At 38.5% G+C, this 21,647-nt stretch overlaps 1 long non-coding RNA gene across 1 annotated transcript in view; it reads right to left on the bottom strand.

Annotated features, from left to right (window-relative positions):
- The window catches only part of LOC114888228, a 157,590-nt gene that overhangs the window by 71,735 nt on the left and 64,208 nt on the right, over positions 1 to 21,647 (bottom strand). The window contains exon 2 of the long non-coding RNA XR_003791741.1: positions 14,382 to 14,551. This is a non-coding gene — a long non-coding RNA (uncharacterized LOC114888228). The remainder of the gene's footprint in view (positions 1 to 14,381; positions 14,552 to 21,647) is intronic.

The raw sequence follows: 21,647 nt of genomic DNA, 5'->3' as shown, positions 1-21,647 counted from the left end.
TATTCACTGACACCCATGATGAATAATAAGGCCACATTATAGCTGATTCGGAGGCAAAGGAAAGTAAGTCTCGGCGAGGCCAACAAAGCCTCACTGCTTTACCTGAACTGTGTGACTATTATTTTTAGCATTTTGGAAGTTAATTTCCTTTCACTGTGGGATTAGTTAAGAATCAAATGAGTTAATGGATATAAAATTGGGCTGTAAAATGAAATACTTAACTTAATTGCTATTAAATAAACAAATATTTGTTTATTTTAATAAACACTTATAAAGTTGTATGTGCCAGGTACTAGTCCAAGGGCTCGATTCTCCTACGGACCTTCAGGGGCTTTTACTGTTACTTGTCTACATTGTATAAACAAGGAAAATGAAGCCCACAGATGAGTAATGACTTGATGGAGCATAGCTTTCTACAACCTTGGTATAGAAGACTGTTACTAAGCAGTACGGTACTGACAAAGGTGAAAAGTGGTTTCTAGAATGTCACCTTCAGTATCACTAAGCAGAGTATAGGGGTGGGTTTGCAACTCAAAAACAATAGCTTAATAACAAGTACAGCCACTAAGGACCTCTCAATCTTCTGTTGTCAGACGTGACGAAAGTTTGTTCATTTTTGTAACCCCAGAAACTAGTAAAGTGCCAAGAATATAGTAAGTGGTGAGAAACATTTGCTGAATAAAAAATGAATGGACCTAGAAAACAGAATTCTAGAAGAGAAGTACGATGTTTGAGTTTACGGCTTTGTTTTTCACTCACCTGGGACTAATCACATTTTAATTTTTAGTTGCTCTCAATATGAATTTCCTGCTCAAAACCTCATTTATTACAGTGGTTTCCATTTACTGGGCACTTACGTTGTGTTAAAGGTTCAACATACTTTTTATTCTTTTCAGACATCCTGCAAGTTAAGGTATTCTTATTCCCATGTTACAGATGAGAAGACTGAGGCTTGGAGGTTAAGAAATACGCTCAAGATCAGACAGCTAGTAAATAGTAGAACCAGGATTTAAAACTTAGGTCTGTTTGTTTCCAGAAGCTGTACTCTCAACCACTAACCTCATGTGCTCAGTCTTTCACATGGTATGTCCATTGTTTTAAAAGACCCTCACTGGGCCACTGTTTAGCCTTCTTTTCTGTCTTAGCTGCCCTGTCAGCAAACCTGCTCTGGCCTCAGGGGTCTGTCCACCAGAATCTGTCAATTTCTTTGCATAATGCAGTTTCCCTTTGTATTTACTTCTTATCCTTCTTTCTCTTCTCTCTCCTCTCTCCCTCTAACAAATTTCAGCCAAAGGCAGGAAATAATTAGACCCTATGAAAACCAACTGAATCTGTTACTTTGCAGCCCTTGAGGCAGGAAGTTTTTGCCACCTTTTACAGAATGGAGGGGTGCATCCTGAATGACCCTGAACCTCCAAACACAGGTTCTGCCAGCGCTGGAGTTCTTTCTCACCCCAGGAGAAGGGTTTCACAGTCTCTACTGATGGTTGGGAAACTGGAGCCTGTGTGTCTGTCGCCTGTTTTTGTAAGTAAAGTTTCCCTGGAACACAACTTGATTTATTCTTTCACTTATTGTCTGTGGCTACTTTCACACACAGCAGAGTTCACTTGTTGCAACTTGTCATATGACCCGCAAAGCTCAATTCCTATCTGATGCTTTACAGAAAGTTTACTGGCCTCTGGTCTATACAGACCAATGACCGAGTTGATCTCAGGCCCACCTCAGCAGCGTTGCAGCTGCTCAATCTCTGTGCCTTGGGGTTGGGAGTTTCTCTTCAGTCATCACCATATAAGGAAAACAGGCTGCAAACCTCACTAAATACTAACCCTAGACTTTGAATCCTGAGTGTGGCTTCCTCTGTTAGCCTTTAAATGGTGTTCCCCTCTCCAAGAAATACGCACTCCTTGGGCAAGCTGAAGGTGTTGCCTGATCTTTAAAGGACCTGGGGTGGTTATTTAAGTCATTTTAGGGTTTCTTTAAACTTTAAAAAAGAAAAAAAAAGAGCAAGGGCCAAAGTCTTCATTTTCAAAGGGGAGAACAATAAACTTTCCACCAAATCCTTTTACACACACAAAAAAGGCCAAATCATTTTTAGTCTTGCTCCTTTATCAGTTTGTTGCATTTTTCCCCAGATGATCTAAAAATACAAACATATCTGTATCTACTATTCCTGATCTAAAATTTAAAAAATCTCTTGTACTTTAACTTCCCTGGCAACCCCACAAAGGGACAAGCATTGTTTACCCATTTTACCAATGGAGATTCTGAGAAAATATTCAATAACTACATTTTGAGTATATTAAGTACATTTCTTTGAACATCTATGGCAAAGCAAATACTGCTTAAATTCACTTAACTAACTAGATGTACTCATGAAGTTGTGTGGAAAGTAAACATCTATACGTGAGATCATGATTTCCAATTTTGAAGAGAATAATTTTGGCTCTAAAATATAATAAAATCACAGTAATGCACCAAAGAACATGCTATGTTTGATGATTTGCATGTACTGTGCATTTGGCTCTCTCATGCAAACACTAGAAAAAAATTCATAAAATGGACAAAGGACAATGAGTTACTGTCTTTTTGGATGCTTGCTTAATTCATACATAATTTAAATAATATGATTAATGCCCATTTCATTGAATTCTCATGGTCTCTAATGAGATAATGCTATTTCTTTAATGATATAAATCGGGAAAGCATTGCTCAAAATATAAAATCATTAAAAATATGAGATAAGTGAAGCTCTGGGGAATTCTTTAAGGTATGAGATATGGTCTTTGCTCTCAAGCAGTTTACAACCTTGCTGAGAAATAACAGTAAAACAGGAAAAGTGTAAATGTTCATGTAGCCTGATTTGGTGAGCCTTTGTTTTGAAACAGTTGTCCTCAAATTTATTTCTGTGTAAGAATTCCTTCGATGGGGAAGGAGAACTTGATGACCTGCACATTTCTGAGATCTACCCTAAAAGATTCTGATTTTTAGTTCAGGGATAGAGCTCAATCATCTGAATATTTACCAAACACCCATGGCATTCTTGTAGGTGGTTCATAAACCGTATCTTCAGAAAAGATGCTCCAGGTACTTTAAAGAGCAAATATAGATGGAAGTAAAAGCTGGTGTTTGAGGAGGAGGATTAGGCATCCTGATCATTTAGGGGGACTGATAAGACCCTCCCCCTTGCTGCTTCTCCCATATAATTTTCTAATCCTTCTAAGTGGAAAACAAAAAACAGTTCTACAACTGGAAATGCATCCCTTTGGCTTGGAATATTGTCCCTAATAAAGTACAAATATGTTAAGAGGAGATCATTCAGACCTTAGCCATCATCTATACCTCAGTTCAACTGACTTCCCAGAGAGAGAGAGATCTTCCCCAAGAGAGATTTTGATGGGGAAGCCGGTAGTGCTAGGGACACTGCTGCCCAAAGTGCAGAGAGCTGAAGGACCCAAAGCGGGTAAGGCTATTCTAAGTGTTTCTATGCCTTCAGGAAGAATTGAGGAGGTGGGGAGGAAAATGGAAAGAAAATGTGTTCTATAGAAATCTTTCCATTTACAAGCAGATAAGGTCAAAAAAAGGTTGGGGATGTCCATTTACTCATAAGATCCAAGTAATGATATAGGATTCTCAATAGAATTGATGCATTTTTGCTCTGGTTCATTTGTTTGTATCTATGAAAACTCCTGAGTTGAAAAGTTTGTAGATTGATGTGCTTCTGTATTTGGGACTATTGCTTTGTGTAGGCATGCTTTAGGGTTAGGGTTAGGATTAGGGTTAGGGGTTTAGAATCACAGCTTTCGGAGATGAGCTATAGGAAGCCTAAGAGATCTCCTAGTTCCAGGGCAACAAATACATTTCAACTAACGTGCAATCTCCAGTTGATTGGTAGTGACTGCCTGGTATGCTGGGTTGCAAAAGATTCTGTGATTGATTAGCAATGTCCTTTCTGTCTGTTATGGGGGTAGGCAAAACTCTATTAGGCTAATATTCTGACTTTACACACACTAGGAATTTGAAATTCAGATTTAGTCACAGAGAAACCTAACAAAAGATTGAGAAAAATAAGTCTATGGTTTGTAAATCTTTGTGTGGACATGGATTTAAAATAACTTCTTTATTTCCTTTATAGGGAATTTGCCTACAGGACTCCAGATGTTGAGAGAAGGGTTTACCGTTACTTTATTATGGTTCAAGGTCGTTGTGTGTACTGCTGTAGTGTTCATCCTTTTCCTATTTGTGCATCATTAGAATGGAACATACCAAGGGATCAATAAATGGAAGTCTAAATAGTGCAGGAAAAATTGTGTGAGCAATTTTGGGGAATAAAGCCCTTCATACATTTTCAAGCTCTTTTAGGAACATTTAAATTGCTGAGTGCACCTCCATGTTCCAGTCAGGACTAACGAAATGGAGCAAAAATCAATGAGAAGTCAGTGTGGTCTCAGTAACAAGGCAGAATTCACCTCTCCACACTTTCTCTGTCTACATACCCTTCCATTAGCCACTTGCTGATTTAATAAGAAATTCTAGGCATTTAGAATCATTTCTCTGGGAAGCTTCACATGCCCTGAAGAGAGAGTCTAGGGTCACCATACATCTAAGCATTTGGCCAAAAAAGACTAGGTAGGATCGGATTACGCTAATGAGTGGGAATTCCCAGGGACCTGATCATATCCCAGTTTTCGTCTCTTTGGAGTTGTGAGATATAGTAGAAAAGAAACAATTCCCAGAAACTCTAATTAGAGACAGGGCTGGTGAGACATTTTTCAGGCTCTCCCAAATGCCTCTAATTTACCTGCTTCTTACAAAATGTATTTTACGTCTTGTTCCTGGCCACGAAAAGCACAGGAGCTTCTTGAATTTTTTAAAATTCCATTAAAAAAAAAAACATCTCAGAAAGTACCCAACACCCAGGTCTTTGCATCTCTTCTCATTCCTCCTCACTCTGGAATCTGGCTCAAAGTTCTACCTCTGTGTGTATGGTATTTCCCTCGATCTCCAGCTTATCACTGGGTGTTAAAGTCTTGCCTTTCATTCATTCATGGATTCACCTAATAAGCCATTCAGTTCTATTCACTCAACAAAGATTTGTTGAAACAAGTCAAATACGGTTCCAGATCACACTACCCTGGATTCTATGAGGTATCCAAATTTACATAAGACATGTTGTCCTGTGTCTTAAAGGAGAAGCCAGGCCACTCAGCCTGAAAAATCAGAGAAGACTTTATTGAGAAAACAGCCTTTTGTCCTAGTCCTGAAGAATGAATAGGATTGGTCTAGGTGAAGTGGGAAGTGGGAAGAGAGGAGGAAATAAGGGAAGAGCATTCCAGGAAGAAGGCACTGCCTAGGTAAGGCCACAAGGCGGGAAGGAAAATGATGAAGAGGACAGAAAGCAGGCCAGTATGGCCAGAGTAGTGTCTGTGTGTGTGTGTGTGTGTGTGTGTGTGTGTGTGTGTGTGTGTGTACGTTATTTTTGGAGGCATGCCTACTGGGAAATGCCCAAGATGAAGATAGAGAAGTAGAAAGGGCTGAGATCATGGAGGATCTTTTTACGCCATGTTAAGGATTTTGGACTTGAGTTTATGAACTATGGAACAACACCAAATGGGTTTAAGTAGGGAGCAAATGACACCTGAGACACTTCTTCTAAGAAGCTTTCCCATTTTCCTCCAGCAGCTTGTATTAGAAACATCTAAGTATGGATCTGTCTCTACTATACTATGATCTCCGTGTAGGCCAGAATTATGACTTTCTCATCTTTGTATAATTTTTAGCATAGCTAGCAGGATAATGTGGAAAGAGTTTATTGGCATGGAAGGAGCTTTGGAATCAGACAGATCTGGCTTTGATTCCTGTCAATGTGCTTTTCCAACTGTATGACACTAACCATGTACCCAGGGCAGTGTAGTAGGAGGGCCCACCATGGGTGCAGGCAATAAGGGTGTGCATTGCTGTTGAGAATTTAAAAACAATAATAAACCCAACTGAAAGTCAATCTGCTTTTTATTATCACCATGTGCTGGCAATTCTAAACAATGTCAGTGATAAAATATTCCTCCCTAAAAGAATCTTTTGTGGGCCTAGGTTCTAAACAACTGTTGTGGTAACCACTGAGGTTTTTTTCCCAACATTTTATTATGAAAAATGTCAGATCTATAGAAAAGTTGAAATGATTTTATAGCAAAAATTCACCATCTAGATTCTAAAATTAACATGTTATATCACTTCCTCTAAATCTACATCTATCCATCTATCAATCCTTCTATTTATTTATCAGTCAACTTTTGGATACATTTCAGAGTAAGATGCATTCCTGAGTACATTGTCCTCTACATGTTTCAGTATGAGTATCATAAACTAGAGTTATTACTTATTTAAAAGAGTTTAGTATTTGTTTAAGGCTATTTTTTTTTCTCTTGAGGTAAAATTCGCATAACATGAAATTCATAAATCCTAAGGGCACTATTTGATGAGTTTTGACAAATGCATACAACCTGCGTAACCCAAACCACCAACAAGATACAGAAAATGACCATTATCCCAACCTGTTCGGTTATGCCCTTTCCAGGTGACCCCTCTCCCCATCTCTCCAGAGGAAACCTGTGTTCTGATTTTCTTCACAACAGATTAGTTTTGCCTATTACAGAACTTCATACAAATGGAATCATGCAATATGTACTCTTACACAAGGCTTCTTTCTCTCAACATAATGTGTTTCAGATTCAACTGCATTTATCTGTAGTTTTTCTGATATCTGTTGTTTTTCTGAGTGACCAGTTCAGTAGTATTCCTTTGTATGAATATACCACAGTTTATCCATTCTCCTGTTGATGGACACCTATGCTGTTCCCTGGTTATTACTGTTATGAATAAAGTCACTGTTAACTTTTGTGTACAAATTGTTTTGTGGATTTATATTTTCATTTTTCTTGGAAAAATGTCCACAAGTAGAATTACTGGTTGTAGTGTAGATATGTGTTTTGGTTTATTAGAAACCGTAAGACCTTTTTTCAAAGTGGCTGTACCTCTTTGTACCTTTTTACCATCTCATCAACAATGTATTGATATGAGAGTACCAGCTGCTCCGTATTCTTGCCAACATTTGCTGTTTTCAGTTTAAAAAAAATTTTTTTAGTATCTAATGAGTTTGTAGCTGTATTGTGGTTTTAATTTGAATTTCCCTTATGACTAATGATGCTGAATACTTTTTCATGTGCTTATTGGTCCTTCATATATCTTCTTCCATGTGGTGTCTGTGCAAGTCCTTTACCCATTTTTATTGGGTTGTTTGTCTCTTTTATTACCATGGAGGAGATAGGTATACTTACTGTATATTACTCCTTTGTCAGATATGAATTTTAAAATATTTTCTGCTAGTCTGTGGCTGGCCAATTAACTTTTAAATGGTATCTCTCAATGGGACCTTTTCCATTTTGATGATGTCTAATTGATCAATTTTTTCTTTAATGGTTACTACTTTGTATTAGCTAAGAAATCTTTTCCTACTCTCATTATGAAGATATTCTCCTATGTTTGTTTCAAAAAGCTTTGTGTTTTTAGCTTTTATGTTTAAGTCTATGAATATCTCAAATTAATTTTTGCGTATAATGTGAGGTAGAGGTGGAGATCCTTTTTCCCCTTGGCCCCCTCTATTTATCAACCTTTATGCCAGTTCCATAGTAGCTTTTAGTAATCCTGAAGTCAAGTACTATAAATCCTCTAATTTTGTCCTTCTTTTAAAAGATTGTTTTGGACGTTCCAGATAAATTTTAGAGTCAGTTTGTTATTTTCTATAAAATCTTGCTGGAATTATGAATGAGGTTACATTGAATCTATAGATCAACTGGGGGAGAATTAACAATTAAATATTGAGTTTCTCAATGTTTGAGCATGGTATATATTTCTCCATTTATTTAGTCTTTATTTAATTTTTCTTAGAAATATTTATAGTTTTACTATATGACCTTATAGCTGTTTTGTCACATTTACTCCCAAATATTTTTTGATGTTATTGCACATGGAATGGTTTTTATTTTACTTTGCAAAGGTTTGCTGCTAGTTTTTAAAAATACAATTGATTTTTGTACATTAGCCTTTTATCCTAAAATCTTGCCAAATTAATTTATTATTTCTAGTAGTCATTTTTCAAATTCCTTAAGACTTTCTACATAAACAACCATGTCCTCTGCAAACAGACAGAGTTTTACTGCTGCCTTTCCAATTTTCATGCCTTCTTTTTCTTTTTCTTGTCTTACCTAACTAGGACCTTTAGTACAATGCTGAATAGAGGTTGTAAGATTGTGCATTTTTTTCTTTATTTAGAGAGGAAATATTAATCACCATTTCACCATTAAATATGATGTTAGTTACAGGTTTTTTAGAGATTACCTTTATCAGATTGTGAAAGTTTCCATCTATTCCTAAGTTTGCTGAGAATTTTTATCATGAAGGAGTGTTGAATTCTGTGGAATAGTTTTCTGCTTCTATTGAACTGATCATATGGATTCTCTCCTTTATTCTGTTAATGTAGTGAATTACATTGATTCAACTTTGAATGATAAAGCAAACTTTGAGTTCCTAGGAAAAACCCCATTTGGTCACAATAAATTATCTTTTTTTATTTTTTGATGATTACAATTTGCTAATATTTTGTTAAGTATTTTTGCTTTATGTGCATGAGGGATATTGGTTTTAGCAGTTGTTGCTTTTTAATTTCTTCGACAGTTTTTTGTATTGAGGATTTCCTGGTCTCATATAATGAGTTGGGAAGTGATCATTCCTCCTCTATTTTTTGAGAGATTTTGTGTAAAGTTGGCATTTTCCCTGCTCCCCAACTTCTTAAATGTTCAATAGAATATTCCAGTGAAACCATCTGACCCTGAAGTTTTCTTTCTGGGAATATTTTTAATAACAACTTCAAATTTTAAACTGGATTTTGGGCTGTTCAAAAATTCAGTTTCATCTTGTGTCAGATTTGGTAAGTTGTATTTTTCAAGAAAATTTGTCCACCACATCTAAGTTGTTAAATTTTTGGCAATATCTATTTAATTACTTATTATTATCCATTTGATATTTGTAGAATCTGTAGTGATAATCCCTCCTTCATTTTTGATATTAATAATCTGTGTTCTGTGTCTCTCACTCTTCCTTTCTCTCTCTCTCCCCTCTCCCCTCCTCAGTCTAACTAGGTATTTGTCAATTTTGTTGGTATTTTCCAATTTTTGGCTTTGTAAAATTTCACTATTGCCTGTTTTTTAATGTTTTGATTTCTGCTCTTATCTTTATTATTTCCTTTCTTCTACTTATTTTGGATTTATTCTGCTCTTCTTTTCTGTCTTGAAGTAGTATCTTAGATCATCAATATTAGACCATTCTTCTTTGGTAATAAAAATCTTTAAAGCTATAAATTTTCCTCTAAAAACTGCTTTAGATGTATTTCACAAATTTAATATCTTTATATTCATTCAGTTTCAGATATTTCTTAATTTTTCCTATAAGTTATTTTCTGATTCATAAATTATTTAGAAGTGTCATTTAATTTCCAATGATTTGGGGGTTTTCTTGATATTTCATTGTTATTGATTTCTAATTTTAATTCCATAGTAATCAAAGAACATACTCTGCATGATTTTTAAATGTTTAACTTGTTGAGACCTGCTTTATGGCCAGGCAGATTGTCTCTCTTGGTGAACATGTGCTCTTAAAAGAAATGTCTATTCTATTCTATTTTAAATGATGTGCTCTATAGATATCAATTAGGTTAAGGTGGTTGATAATGTTATCCATATCTTTTATGTCTTTACTGAACTATTTTGTCTAATTGGTCTATCAATGTCTGGGGAAGGGGTGTTAAACTCTCCAACTATTATTGTGGGATTGTCTCTTTTTCCTTTGAATTCTGTCATTATTTGTTCCATGTATTTTGAAGCTCTGTTATTGGACACATACACACATTTATATCTAAAAATCTTACCAATGAATTGGATATTTTATCATTATGAAACATCCCTTTTTACTTTGGTTACTCTTTGTCTTGAAATCTACTTCATCAGCTATTAGCATAGCTACTCCAGCTTTCTTAGGTTTACTGTTTGCATGGAATATATTTTCCTATCCACTTACTTTCAGTCTACTTGTGTCTTTAGATGTAAAGCTTATCTCATGTAGACAGAGGTGTAATATTCTTTATGTTAATCTTGGCTGGAGTTTATTGAACTTCTTTTATTTGTAAATGTGTATCTTTCACCAAAGTTTAGAATTTTTGCACATTGTTTCTTCAGATAATTGTTTTATCTCATTCTTTTCTATCCTTATGGAATTCCAGTGACATATATGCTGGAACTTTTGATTTGGACCACAGGTCCCTGAGACATTGTTGCTGTTGTTCTGTTGTTCTTCATCTTCTCCTTCCTCTTCTTTTATCTTTTCCCCCTCTGTTCTTTAGATTGGGTAATTTTGATCTATCTTCAAGTTCACAGATTTGTTTTAAATGTTATTTTTTCCCCCTAAATTGGCCATGTTTTGAGTATGTTTTGGTTACCAAAGGAAATGGAGTGACTGGCCTTTATTAATTTTCGACATAGCCTGGGGAATAGGACTGGCTACCTAATTTGTGGGGCCCAGGGCAAAATGAAAATGTGGGGTTCCTTGTTCAGAAATTAATAAGAATTTCAAGACAGTGATGGAGAGCACTAAACTGAGCATGATGTCCTCTGAGCACAGGGCCCTGTGCAGTTGTACAAATTACATGTCAGTGAAGCTGGAGCTTATGGTAATGGTCAAGTTCAGAACTTCCAGTCAGATATATCAGAATTTGATCCCCAGATCCACTACCTGCTACCTGGGTGATCTTGAGCAGGATACTTTTTCTCTCCAAACTTTAGAGTCCTTATCTGCAAAATGAGTCTTTCTTAGGTTTGTTGTCAGGCATAAATGATAGCTGTGTATAATGCCTAGTACAATGTATGATATAAGGTCAAAAAGGAAGTTATTATTACTTTGTTATGTGGGCTTTATTAGAATAATAATGTGGAAGCAAAGTTGTTATATCAGAAGGAGAATGTCTCTAGTGTTATCAACTGAAGACTGGAAGATCTGTGTGTGTGAGTGTAGGCAAGCAGGGTACAGAGTTGAATTGGGAGTGTACCCCCTGGTGAGTGGGAAGGAGCTGGTGGGGAGATAAATTCCCTGTACCAGTCTCTGGGTGGCGCTATTAGTCCAGGAGAACTTGGTATGTTCTAAGTGCACGGGTGAGGTGGGTATTTTAAAGGATGGGGCCAAGGAAGGATGGAAGCACAGAAAGGGAAACAAAGTGCAACCAGGCATTCATATAACGCAGAACTGTTGAAAATCTTCAGAATACTGAAAGAGTATAGTGAGTACTTCCCAACTTCCTAGACAGAGATATGAGACTATTTTCTTTATCTAGGTAGAGATATGAGGGCCTTCGGTTTATGTTTATTAATTTAAAACTTTGGTTCTCTATCTGGCTATAAATTAGAATCAGCTGTGGTGCTTTAAAGACTTCTGATGCTCTGACTCCATCCCAGAGATTCTACTTTATTTGTTTTGGGGTGAAGCCTGGGCATCATCAGTGTTTTTTAAAAGCTTCTCAGATGATTCTAATGTGCAGACATGGTTGAGAACCACTAAACTAAAACAAGGCATGCTGTTAAGATCTTGTCTTCGTATTTCCCTGTGGGGAAAGGAGAGGGTGGCCATTTTCTGTGTGTGTGTGTGTGTGTGTGTGTGTGTGTGTGTTTGGTAACCAGGTGATTAAACAGCAGTAATGCACATATAAGTGGAAACCATTCTGTATGATTTGTGGGTGATGCTTTCCACACTCAGAGTGGGTGACACTTTCACTTGGTCCACAGCTGTATCTGCTCAGGAAACCTCATCTTCCACCCTCTGAGACCCTTACATAAGTTACTGTGCATAACTTGGTTAAACAACGCCTGGCAAATGCTAAGGGCTCAGGAAGTGTCAGCTATTGTTGTTACTAAAACCATTTTGTTAGGTCATCTAATAGAATTAAGTTGAAATTAATAAAAACGAGTCAGAGACATTTAACAGAGTGTAATCATCTTTCCTTTAGGTGGTCAACTTCATCCTTTCAAGTATTGTATGTCATTGTAGACATGTTGTTTTAAAAGGCAATACAGTAAGTGGTCACATCACAGAGATCACTAACCCATAAATGATGAATTACAGAAAGAAAAGTCTGTCCTAATATTGTGGGAATGGGTACTTATGGTATGGGATAAAATTTCATGTGATAGCATCACATCTGGATTTAAAAATGACTGTGTTGTCAAACTTGGGTGTCAGAGAAGATAGTGTGTTTGGGAAAACTGTTAAAAGATCAAACAGGATTTCTAATGATGGCAAACTCACGACAGCCAAGGTACACATGACACATTTGAATCACACTGCTTCATGAAATGTCAGAGTGAGCAATATTTCCAAATTGAGTGAATATAATTTTCTTTTCAGTTTTATGCAATTCATACACATATGTGGAAATTAATAAGTTAAATATTGTAAGTAGATTTTTAACTATTTCACTTAGATGCCTAAAGGTTTATATGTTCAAGTTGGCAAACCTTTTTTTTTTCTTAATTCTGGAAAATGGACATTGGCTTTGTACTTGGGAGTAACTTGTGTTTAGTTGTGCAGACAATTAGGGAAAGGGCATTATGTGAAGAAAGGTGCTAAGTAGGAAGAAAAGACAAGCACAGATAACCTTCCTTTCGTCTGTTTATGATTCTTAGCAATTACCACTGCAATATTTTAGAATAAGAAAGAGCTCATAAGACGCTGAACTGTGAGCTTGCCTGGGCTTGATCTCTGGCCAGTGAGGCCGTCGCCTTAGCAACTCCAACAATGCAGGCCCTACCCTGCCAGCTCTGATATGTCCAGCACCTCCCCAGTGGGGAGGAAAATGCTATCACTGGGGAGGGATGATTTTCCACTTTTACTATTTTTAAGTACAGTATTTATTATTTTATTTAATTCATAAATATACTCATCTCCAATCCCAGCCACCTACCACTTCAGATACACACACACACACACACACACACACACACACACACAAACACACCCCACTTCATTTGCTCCATCCCTTGGATCGAATTTTCCCCAAAGATTATTAAGAGAATTTTGGTTGAGGATGCAGCCATTCAGCGAACTGGATGCCCTCTCTGCATACTGGTTTGTGGCTATAACCATGTGAAATGCTTCTCCTGCCTGCTTGCAACAGAAATACAGAAATTCCAGTTGCCTGCTTCACTTTCAGAAAGTGTCTTGACTTTTATGGGCAACTAAATACTCACCAGGATGCAGACCTCTCAGCAAAATCTGGAGGAGGCATCGACTTCCATGTCTAATTATCCTATATTTTCCTGCTATCCACCCAGACAAACTCTTGAATGTCAAAGAGAAATTCTAAAGCTTACTCAAACCTGTTTAACCAAATCAAGCCTTCTAGGCTTCCCTAATTACAGACGATATGCAATGAAATCGATGCCCTCCTCTTACCGTTTTAAATACTCTTCTTCTTACCTATCTTCTACTTCCACCCTCCACCCTTCTATTAGCAATGAGAGGAAACAGTGGGGAAAGAATACCTTTCAGTCTTGATATAATGTGGAGACGAACAGATGTCATGATATTTACATTTCAGCCCTGGCTCTTGTAAAAACTATGTGACATTTGTTAAAAAAAAAAAATAACGGTAAGATGTTTGTGGATCCATGAGCGTACTAAAAAATGGCTAAGTTATCAGCAAATGACTCTGAGAAAACAACCACTTTTCCGTTTTGTAATCTCTAGGACAGGTGAAGGAAGAAGTGAGACAGTCGATGCACTTGACTCTGGGCATGTGCTTATGCTACCCTTTCCCAAAGAGCATTCCATGGAGATTTAGTCCTATTAGCCTCCCTGAAAAAAATTAGGGGTTTCCTTGGAAAATACTTTTGGAGAATGTTGCATGCTTTATGTCCTTCTTGGAGATCTACAAGGCACATTTACTTATAAAAGCCTCTGAAAAGTTCTGCAGTAAGAAAATCTATTAAACTTTGTTTAACCCGGTGTTTACATTCTAGATTCTAGAACTCATTTGAGCATAGAAGCTGCTTTTGCACACAACTCCTGTTAACATCCCATAGGACCAATATTTCCTAGAATTTACATAGGGAACTGCGATTTTAGTCTATTACATTTCTCATTTCTCTTTAAAATAACTAGTTTCTTATCTGTAATTGGAAAAAGCTGCATTTTCCTGTTTTTCTTTTTTCTTTTTCCCAAAGCCCAGGCTAATGTGATTCCTTTCCTACCCAAGGACTACCTTCTTCCCACCTCCTGAGAAGTGTACCTGTGGCCACGGTTGCTTAAAGGCTGGTGGTATGGTCCTGCGAGCCACCAATAGCTGCAGCCTCAGGTGCATTTTGAAGGCTTGCTCTTGAAGTGTGGTCCCAGGCCAGACAGCATCCATCTCACCTGGGCGCTTGTTAGAAATGCAGAATCTCAGGTCCCACAACAGACCTACAGAAAGAGAATGTTCATGTTAACAAGATTCCCAAGTGGTTTATAGGCACATTACATTTTAAGAAGTCTCAAAGCGGGGAGAAGAACCCTGGTCCTCGAACAGAGTGGACCAGGGCCAGCTTTGACACTGAGTTCAAAGTCTAACTTGACCCCAAGGTACAGCTCACACATACACACACAACTTACTCTCCTTCAGATAACACTTAGCACATATTAAGGACAAAAAATACCACAGAACTCATAAGGTTATAGGCTGCAGCATAGCAATAATACCAATCCCTTGCCCTTAGAGGACATAGCCCTTCATTCTATAGCTCAGGAGAGGAAGGTCTTCATTCCATTACCAGCTATAAACTTTGCCCCACATTGCTGGGCATCTCCAGCAGATGTTCAAAATGTACAGTGCTGAAAACATTGTCTTACAAAACATAGCTCAGTGTTTGAACTTGCCTATAAAATTAAGGATATAGATAATTCAACCTCCCATCTCTCCTCCCTATTACTGATAAGAAAAAGATTAATTGGGGAGTCCATGTTTCATCCAAGAATCTCAGTATGCCTTGAGACATGAAATCTCCAGGCTCAGTTATGGGCTAAGCTGGGGTCATCCTCATTTACTGAGACCCAGGGAGTTAGGGAACATGTTCAAGGTCACAGCCCTCACTAGGAACTACTGCTTAGACTCACAGGTACTCAGCCCACCCCCATGGCGCACCACCCCTGCCTGGAGAAATAAAAGACCCAGCCAGAAGGCTCTTGGAATGATGACATCCACACATGAAAGGGCCTCATATGTGATCCACAAATCTAACCACAGATGGGAAAACCTGATGCTTTAAGAAAGCCTCTTGATCTATTTTTTCAAACATTTCGGATTTTGGCAAAAACTTTTGTGATTTGAAAATGCAATTTTTACCCTTAATTTATATTTGCAAGGGAAATTTAAGTAAAAAAACATGTCTTTCTAGTTAAATGGAAGCCTTTGCTATATACAAAGAGGGAGGGGGAGAGTGCTGAGAACGATGCTGGCTGATTCCCACATAGATTCAGGAAAAGCTGTTGGAGAGGTGGATTGTCTTCGGAGAAGGTGGGTGGCGGTGTTAGGAGAGTAGGGAAAGGGTTGGGAACTTTGCCCAGGGGAATGGTAAAAGGAGGCAAAAAAAATGAGTGCTGAGTTGGGGAGGGTGAGCCGGGTGGGGACCTCACAAGTTTAAAAGCACCTAGGAGGCCAGCAGGACCATGTCACCTAATCCCAGGCCACAGGACAGGAGTGAGAAGCACACTGGCTATCAGGCTGCTTGTTGACCACACTTTTTGGTTCCTTCTCCTGTAAGATAATGGGCCTCTTGTAGTCAGGGACCACACACTCTTGATCTTTGTATCCTCAGGGCCTAATGTCATGCTTAGCGCATACTTGATGTTTAGAAAATGCTTAGAAAATATATGATAAATAAATGAGAAAAAGAATGCATTTCCAACCCAAACCATCCAAAACTAAGAAGTCTAGACAAGGACCGTAATGATTGGTGTTACTTGCTAATATTCATAGGCTACATGCCAAACTGGTAAAATAGTTTGACTTGGTGAAATTAAAAAAAAAAAAAATCTACCACTCGATGTAGTACAGAAAAAATATAAAAATAGATATAAAAAGTGAGTCAAATTGTTCAACTCAATCTAGTCAGATCAGTTCCAGCTGCTGAACCAGCAGGTCTGAGTAGACTTGAGCAGAGCTTCTGATTCACTGCTGGCGTCCCTTCCTTCTCTTTGTTAAATTTACTAGCACCTGTTTTTGTTTTTTTTTGAATAAATTTACTTATTTATGTATTTAGTTATGGCTGTGTTGGGTCTTTGTTGCTGTGCGCGGTCTTTCTCTAGTTGTGGCGAGCGGGAGCTACTACTCTTCGTTGCGGTGTGTGGGCTTCTCCGCTGCGCAGCACCGGCTCTGGGTGCGAGGGCTTCTGTTTTTAAACTTACAAAAATGCTAAATTATGCTATAGAGGCTGACTTTTTACTCTGAATTGCATGGAAGGCTAACCTCTTTGCATTTAAAAACGTTGGGTTTGGAGCAGTCACAGCCTGGGCTTGGGGCTGAGGTCCAGCCTCAGGGCCGCAACTCCCTGCCTCCAATGACCATCTCTCCACATCCCACAGGACCTTTGCTGGCTAAAGGAGGGAAGAACCAAACCTTGGATTGGAAGTAGTGTACAGCCTCTCACCCTCCCTAGAATCTGGCAAACTAGTACACAGTGCACATCCCTCTGAATCAAAGCACGTTAGAGCAAAAAGAGACAGGAGAGGAAATCACAGCCTAGTGAGATAGTGTGTGACTTGCCCAAGACCGTGTGGCTGGCTAGCTATGGCTGGGACCCAGATTCCCTCCTCCCCGGGCTGCTTCCCTTTGCACACACTTCATACTTAGAGGCACTGGAGGCAGGGTAGGCCACTGCTGGCACCAGGCAGAGACTCAAAGTCATTGCCAATGGGGGCGCTGGGAATTGTGTTAACAAGACTGAAGCTTATATACTGTACATGCAGTCAGTCCAGACTACCCCTGTTGTAGATATGAGTGCTGTTTTGTAAATTTAAAATTTTCTTTTCAGCAAAACTCCAAACGGTTGTCTTTACTTGCTATTTCTACTTCTTCCCTTCCTATTTTTCTTGAACCCACTGTGAACAGGCTTCCTTCCCCACCACTGCACTAAACCTGCTCTTCATTTGCCCAATCCAGTGCTCAAGCCCTGGTCCTCATCTTACCTGGGCAATCAGCAGCTCTTGGCGTAATTGTTCACTCCCTCCATCTCAAAACACCTTTTTAAAAAAAATTTTGCCTTTGGAACACCATTTTCTCTTGGTTTTCCTTCCCTGGCTGGATCTACCTTCACTCTTGATTCTACTGACTGGTCCTTTCCAGTCTTCTCAGTTACATCCTCCTTATATTCCTAACATGTAGGAACTCTAAGTGCTTCAGTGCCCACTAGTACAGACCTTGAATTTACCCTCACTCTCGTGTAAGCTCATCCAGTGCCATGGCTCAAAATAAGCAGCCTCTGGCTGCTGCTGAGCAAATTGATTTGTCTAGTCCTGACCCATCTTCTGAATTCCAGACTGACTACCAGCAGCTCTTCTCAGAGGTCTGATAGGCATCTCAAACTCAGTAAGACCAAGATCCAACTCTTGATTCTGCATCCTGCAACAACACAGACACTCCTCCCACAGTCTTCCTATTTGAATATGTGGCAGCTCCATCCTTCCAGTTGTTCAGGCCCCATACCTTGTAAATATCTTGTCTTTCTCTCCCACATCACATCCAATTCATCTTCTTGTCCTATTGGCCCAACCTTGAAAATGTATCCAGAATCTGACCACTTCTTACCTCTTTCACCTCCTTCAGCACTTTATACCCCTTACCATGGTATTTTGCCTGGATTGTGTCAGTAGTCTCCAAACTGGTCTCCCTACTTTTGTTTTCTCTCCCAAATTCATGTCCCACACAGGAGTCAGTAATCCTTGTCAAATACAAGTCAGATTCCACCACTTTCCTCCTCAGAATACTGAATGTTTCTGGTCTCACTCAGAACAAAAACCAAAGTCTTTATCATGGTCTACGAGGATGCACATGACCTTGGCCGCTTCTCTGACTTTATTTCCTACCACTCTTTCCCACATCTTGTGGCTCCAGTGACCAGGGTCTACTTACCGTTCTTGGACAAGCCAAGCACTCTCCCTGCTCAGAGTCTTTGCACCTGCTATTCCTTCTGCCTGGACTGTTCTTCTCTCGGAAAACTGAGGGGTAAGCTCCCCACCTCCTCAGGTCTCTTCTACTTGAAGGAAGAGGCCTTCCATGACCACAGCACAGAAAATAGGAACCCCTGTTTATTTCTTTAACTAGCAGCTGTAACCACCTGACATAAACAATATTTGTTTGTTTTCTGTCTCCTCCCACTCAGGTATAAGTTCTATCTTCTTTTTTTATCTTTCATTAAAGAGTCCTCTTGAATAAACTCACTCATACCGTACCCTGCATTACTATCATTTTGGGTCTCCATTGCTGTGCCAGGTCAGTCCTGTCTGGCTCATCCCATTGGGTGTCAGGGTCTGGGACACATTCCACATTGTCACACAGTAGAGGACAAGTGATATGCTTTGCTGCTGAGGGAAAACTCACGGAAATCAAGAGTGAAAGAAAAAGAAAGTCTTAGGTCCTGCTAACCTTTCCCAGTCACCTGCTGATCTCCCTGTAGTGAGGGTCTGCATTCCTGCAGTGGGACTCTGTTTTACCTGTTACTTTCTCTGGGAGACCCAGAAGAGTATCAGGGATATAATGCTGACTAGTGTATTTTAAGCCTTTTCCAGCCGGTATTGATCTCTTTTTTTTTTTGCGGGGGCGGGGGGCACGTGGCATGCGGAATTCTAGTTCCCTGACCAGGGATCAAACCCGCACCTTCTGCAGTGGAAACGCAGACTCAACCACTGGACCACCAGGGAAGTCCTGATCTCTTTTTAAATTTGCATTTCTTTTCTTGTGGTTTTGAAAACAGTGACCATACTACTGGATACTCCATTTTTCTTGTAAATTATTCTCCTTTCCACACTTTTTAATCCTTTGGCCGCACCTCAGAACACGCGGGATCTTAGTTCCCTGATCAGGGATCGAACCTGTGCCCCCGGCATTGGAAGGTGGATTCTTAAGCACTGGACCACCAGGGAAGTCCCCTGCCTTCCACACTAGTTGGTACTTCCCATCCCTGAACCTCCTAGTGTTGCTCTGCCGAGACTGGCTCGCATTTCACTTCCTTTGCAGGCATTTCCTTTGCAGGTACTTGGCGCTCAGACTGTTCAGTTCTGCTGATTTTTCCGTCTGCTCTCCATCTTTCAAAAATTTGTCACTATCCCTTGGCTGCTATTGGCTCTTCTTTCATTCTCTTTGTACTTTTGTATTATTTTTATTCTTTTAATTTCATTTTAGTGATATTTTGGTAGTAACAAATAAATATAGCAATAAATACAGCAAATATAACAATAGCAATAAATATAGCAAATAACCTAATTTTTTTTCTGTCCATATGAGTTACAAATATTATTATTTTCCCAGTTTATAACTTGAGTTTTGTTTTCTCCTATGGTGGTCTTTAACATGAAAATGTGCAAAAGTTATATACAACCGATCTATGAATCTTTTCTTTTAAGTTTCCTGCCTTTGGTATAATGTTACTTAGAAAAGGCTTCCCTATCCTGGTTCATGCAGTTGTTTGCTCATTTTTTTCTAGCTTTTTTTTTCTTTTTTAGGGAGTTACTTTTCTTCATTTAAAAAAATTCCTTTTGTCAGATTAAGTAGGTTTCACTATATAGAGAGGACTGTGACCAGTTCTTCTCCTTCTCTGTTAGGGAATGAATGAGGGAATGGTCCTATATGATTAGAGGTAGATAGATAAGTTTAGGGTGGATATGGAAATAGAATTTATTTTAAACAACGAAACTTTCTAATAATCTGAGATAGTCTGGTGCCATATTCATAAAAATAATGACGTATATGTTTATACATGCTTGCCTGCTGTGTTTTAGTGGTGCTCTCACACACATCATCATATTTGATTCCCACAGTCCTGAGATGTCAGGTGCCAGGAGACAAAGCACTAGATCTGACTCACTCAAAGGATCTTTCCAGCCCAATTTTTTCCTGATTTCATCATTAAGTTTGCCAAAGTCCCATTTTTAATGACCTTACAAAGTTTGGCTGACTTTTAAAGAAGGAAAGGAAGAAAATAAAACAGAAAATGCACAGAAAGATATTTGAGGCTATAACACTTTGAATTGTGCCTACTTCACAAAGCGAAAATGAGAAGAATTTAATTTTCTGGTCTGCTTGTTCTAGCATGCTTCTCTAGGTTTGTGATCAGCTCCGTGGGAACACAGAGAATATAAAAGATATTCTAATTCAAGTGATTGTATTCAGTTCATTCCATTCTTCCTATAAAACTGCTGTAAAGTCCTGTCTAATGTGAAACAGTTTTAACTTGCTAAATAAACCGCGTATTAACTCCTATTAATATTGAACCATGGTAGCATATTCGCCTGGTCCTTGTAACACATGGAAACCCACAAGCATGACTCAAATCTGAGATGACTTCACCTAGACTTGCACACAGAACGGAGATTTTAAAAGTTGTTCTGTTTGTTCAAGCTGAGACCCAAATAATCACCCACACATATCAGCTGCTATGTTATTCTCTAAACTTACCCACACGGAACTCTCTTTTATCTAGTTAGCACACCTTTAAAAGCTACTCCATTAAGAAAACGTGTCTTAACTTTTTGTTAATTGAAAACCTTACTGAAAATCCCGTCTTCTGCCAACTGAAAATTTATTTAAGAGGTCAAGACTTTGGCTACATGCAGGCAAACTTCCACTATCAGAAATGTCATCTGTTACAACAAATTCCTTAAACCACCAAAAATTTAACATAAAGCTGGCTAGTGTCCTAATAGTCTGGCTTATTATACAGGGACTTTCCAAGAGAAATGAATCATTGTAATAGATTATAGCTTGGTCCCCTAAAATTAGAATGATGAGGGTCTTCCACATTGGAAGTGATATTTCAGAATTTTTTTTCCATTAATTTATTATTACCAAGAGTCAAAATAAAGAGTCACCAGTTGGTGGCTGATGTCTATTGTTTCCTTGGTTTGTTGACAAGTGGGACGGGTCTGAGCATTCCCAAGTATATATGCTCATGCCTGTTTCCTTTAACTGAATTCTTTAATGGGAAGCGCTCATGACAGAGACAGTAAAACTTTTAATTTTGCTCCCACTGTTGTCCTCCGTTTTTCTCCTTCCCCTACAGCCCAGGAACTTTCAGTCAGGTGTGCAGTAGATTCTTATTCACAGTCACACTTTCAGTAAACTCTTGAGTTATTTTCCAATCAAAACCATATATGGGAAAGTTTATACACCAATTAAGTTATTAAGTTTTTTTGCTTTTGCTGAAATTATAGCAACCCTAGTGGGAACACACATTATCTCAGACTGGTCAATAGCACTTTTATGAATAAAAGTGGGGAAAATATCCTTACTTAACGAATGGAGAGTGAA

Source organism: Monodon monoceros, unplaced genomic scaffold (genome assembly GCF_005190385.1).
Source record: "Monodon monoceros isolate NGI ecotype Baffin Bay Population unplaced genomic scaffold, NGI_Narwhal_1 Super_Scaffold_8, whole genome shotgun sequence".
NCBI classification, from domain to species: Eukaryota; Metazoa; Chordata; class Mammalia; order Artiodactyla; family Monodontidae; genus Monodon; species Monodon monoceros.
Note: the sequence above shows the minus strand (reverse complement) of the source record. Positions and strands in the feature narration are given on the sequence as shown.